The 4,451-nt window shown below is 36.5% G+C and overlaps 1 pseudogene; it reads left to right on the top strand.

Moving 5' to 3' along the window:
* The window catches only part of LOC102825914, a 44,007-nt pseudogene extending 43,237 nt beyond the window's left edge, over positions 1 to 770 (top strand).
* Positions 771 to 4,451: the final 3,681 nt, after the last annotated feature.

Genomic DNA, 4,451 nt, shown 5'->3' with positions numbered 1-4,451 from the left:
GAAAAAAAAAAGAAAAAGAAACAATATAAAAACTGCAAATAGAAATCCAGATTAATGTTAAGATTTTAGAAATATAAAAGACATTGAAAGTACAAAGGAGTAGATTTTAATTAAAGGAACCCTAAATTAGTAATTTAGAAGACAAGTCTCTCTCAATATTAGTCTGTTAGAAGAATGCAACACCCATTCCTGATTAAAACAGCCAACAGAATAAGAATAGAAGGGAAAATCCTCAACACAATTACAGGCATATATCCAAAAACATGAAGGGGTGCTTGGGAGTGAGAGAGGGCTTCATCTTGCTGATTTCTGTTCTACATGGTTCTCTAGATTGAGTTCCTGATTGTGCAAGTTACAGACACCCCCATTTCCTTACAACATGATGCCCTCAGGTTCACACCCATATTCTTATAGCGTGATTTCCTCAGGGAAATCACCAATGTTGGACAGTCTCCAGGCTGCCCTGGATCTTCCATTCTGGCTAAAGATGGAACATGTCAAGAGCCAAAGGAGTTCAATTTGTCAAATATCAACATCACTTTGAAATGAAGAATATTACAAACATTCCCCCCCCCCAAATTTTGATTATAGAGGCATTTACACTTCTCAGTAATCATAAAATGTATCTAGATACATGCACTTCTGAGAAAATAGTACAAGAATGCTATCTAGAACTGAAAGATGTAAATTCCTTTCTCAGATGCTTTCTTTATTTTTTTAAATCGAAATTGTTTCCTCCTGACAATAAGAAAGCAATACAACCCAAATGAAGAAAACCATGAATTTACATTTCCTTTGTCTGCTGTACATTCCCTTGTCCAATTTGTTTCCACATTGTTAGCATATAATAAATTTATATAAATGGAAGAGTTTCAAAAACTCTTTATGAAAGCACATTATTTATTGAACTTTGCTATGGACTCTTGTTATGTTACTAAAGGATCAGCACTGGGCTGCAAACCATAAAGTCAAGAGTTCAAACCCATCATTTGTTTCTTGGATACCCTATATAAGCTTTTTATGAGTTATAACTGACTTGATAACACTTAATAGCAACAACAATAACATACTAAAGCAATAGTTGGCGTTTCTCTCAATGTAGACACACTGAAAGCATTCACCTTGCAAGTGGGAACCAGACAAGCATACCAATTATCAGCACTTTTATTCAATGTTATTTAAATATTGGAAGCATTAAATAGAGCTATAAAGCAAGAAAAATAATTTAAAGGCATCAAAATTAACAAAGAACAAATAAAATTATCTCTAAAAATTCACAGATGACAAGTTCCTTTTTTTTTTTTTTCCAAAGACTCAGTGAGAAAATTACTTGAACTCATTGAAAGATTTAGCAAAATGGCAGGGCACAAAATCAACATATAAGAATCAGTTAGATTTCTTTATTCCAATAAAGAGAATTTAAAAAATGAAATCAGGAAAACAATACAGTTACAATTGTTATCAAAAGATGACATGTATGAAAAAATATAACCCGAATAATGAGAGATCTAAACAAACAAACAAAAAAAACTACAAATCACTACTACAAGAAGCCTTGAAAGATCTTCACAAATAGAACTGTATACTATGGTCATAGTTCAGAAGACTTAAGTTTTTGAAAACGTCAGTACCATACAAAACAATCTTTCAGTATATTGTAACCTCAGTCTGAGTTTCAACATAATTCTTTAAAGAGATTGGAAAAACAATCACCAACTGTGTTGTAGTGAATTATCTAACATATTTTCTAATCATAGTCAGTAACTCCCACCAAACAACATTTCTGCCCTGCTAGGTCTGGATAAGAGAAGGTAGAAGAACATACAGACATACAGATAGGATGGCATGATTCAGCTGTGGATGTTAGCAGAGTTCATTGTAATTGTAAAAACTTGGAACTTTATCTTGAGTACAAAATGAACTATTTCTGAAGCAGGAAAGGAGATCTCTCACTAGCAATAAAGAAGAGGATCCAGTAGTGGTGCACATCCTTCGGACACCAAGATCCCTGCACACTGACCCTCCTTGACCCAGGGATAGAGCAGTGGTAGAGAAGTACCAGTAGCAGAACCAAGAACTAGATTTCTCAACCTAGAGAGCAAATAAAGCTGAGTAGCTTTGGGCAGGAAGGTTGCTTGTAGAGTGGGGTGCTTCCAGGCACTTAAGTAGGGGAGCTAGATTTGCTGACTCACAGAACTAGAGCCCAGTGCCAGGAGTCCTGGTATAGCACTGTGGGTTAATGCATCAGACTGCCAAGTCAGTGGTTCAAGCTCACCAGCTGCTACTTGGAAACCCAGTACAGGGTCACTAACAAAAACAACAACAACTGTAACAATTGTGCCCTGATCATTTCTCACCCTGAATTGTATCCTGTTTAACTTCCTAATAAACCCAATAACTCTAAGTATGGTTTCTGAGTTCTCTGTGACAATTGCAATGAATTATCAAAGCCAGTTGATCAGGCTGTAAGAGTAATGACTGGTGCTTCACATTACAGAGCAACTTTTTATGGAAAAGAAAAAGAGACCAGATAAACAAAACATTCCTGAACTGGAAGAACAAAGTAGGAATTCTCTCACTTCCTGATCTCAAAACTTACTACATAACCACAGTAGTGAAAACAGCCTGGTACTGGTACAACTAAATAACACATAAATCAATGGAACAAAACTGAGAACCCAGGAGTAAACCCTTTCATAAATGGTCAGCTGATCTTTGACATAAGGATGAAACACATAAAATGGGGAAGAGATGGTCTCTATAACAAATGGTTCAGGAAAAACTGGGTATCAATGTGCAAAATAGTGAAATGAGACTCATGCTTCACATCATATACAAAAAGAAACTCAGATTGGATAAAGACCTAAATGTAAATCTTAGAACTATAAGGATAATTAAGGAAAACTAGGGACTTAGGTACACTGAAATAAACCATAAATATAATATCACACAGAAATATCTAGGTAAACTAGATAATTGGAACTTCCTAAAATTAGATACTGAAATTTGTCAAAATATATGACCAAAAAATTAAAACAGAACACACAGCCTTGAAAAATTTGTCAATGACATATCTGATAAGTAATTTCAAATATTTATATTAGAAAGACAAAACAAAAAACTAACATCACAACAAGAAGAAGACAAATAACCCAAATTAAAAATGGGCAAAGGACATGAACAGACACATCACCAAAGAAGACCTTCCGATGGCCAGTGAATACACGAAGAAATACTCATGAGCAATAGCCATTAGATAGATACAAATAAAACAAGACTCATACTCCAGCATTCATAGCAAAACTCAAAAACAGAAAATAACAAATGATACTGAAGGTGTGGAGATACTGGTATCCTTATACACTCTGGAAGCATTGTAAAATATTACAACCACAGTGAAAATGGCATGGTGGTTCCTCAGAAAGTTGAAAATAGAAATACTGTATGGTGCAAAGGACCAACAGTCCCACTACTTGGTATATATGCTAGATAAATAAAAGCCAGAGCAAAAATAGCGATAGCACACCTATGTTCTTCGCATGGGAGCTCTGTTGGCATAGTGATTAGGTTTTGGGTTATTAACTGCGGCGTTTTAGTTGTTAAGTGTCGTCAATTCCAATTCATGGTAACTCTATATAGGGTTCCCAAGTTGCAGCTAGTAAATTGGAATCATCAACCTTATTATTCAAACTGACCTTACAGTACAGTGCATTACCCTCAAATCCACACCAGAACTCCTAACTGCAGGGTTGTTGTTGTTGTTCTTAGGTACCATCAAGTCAGTACCATCGTTATGCACAACAGAATGAAACACTACCTGGTCCTGGGCCAACCTCACATTTGTTGCCACGTTTGAGCCCATTGATGCTGCCACGTTGCCAGTCCTTCTCACTGGGGACCCTCCTCTTTTATTCTGAACCTCCACCTTACCAAACATGATATCCTTCTCCAGCAACTGGTCCCTCCTGATACTATGTCCGAAGTATGAGGGACAAAGTTTGGCCATCCTGATCTCCAAAGTGTACTCTGGCTGCATTTCTTCCAATACAGATGTTTGTTCTTTTGGCAGCCCATGGCACTTCAACATTCTCCTCCAACATCATAACTCAAATGCATCAATTCTTACATGGTTTTCCTTATTCACTGTACAGCTTTCGCATGTGTATGAGGTTATTGAAAATACCGTGACTTTAGTCAGGCACACCTTTGCTCTTCAATACTTGAAAAGGTCTTGTGCCACAGATTCGCCTAATGCAATATGTTGTGTGATTTCTTGATTGCTACTTCCATGAGTGTTTATGGTTGATGAAAGAAGAATGAAAGAAATTTGGAAGACAACTCCCTGGCCAACTGACTGGAAGAGATCCACATTTGTGCCCATCCCAAAGAGAGGTGACCCAATGGAATGTGGAAATCATTGGACAATACCTTTGATATACCATGCGAGTAAA

The sequence above is a fragment of the Chrysochloris asiatica genome, unplaced genomic scaffold (assembly GCF_000296735.1).
Source record: "Chrysochloris asiatica unplaced genomic scaffold, ChrAsi1.0 scaffold00011, whole genome shotgun sequence".
Lineage (NCBI taxonomy): Eukaryota > Metazoa > Chordata > Mammalia > Afrosoricida > Chrysochloridae > Chrysochloris > Chrysochloris asiatica.
This window is presented reverse-complemented; position numbering and strand designations above follow the sequence as displayed.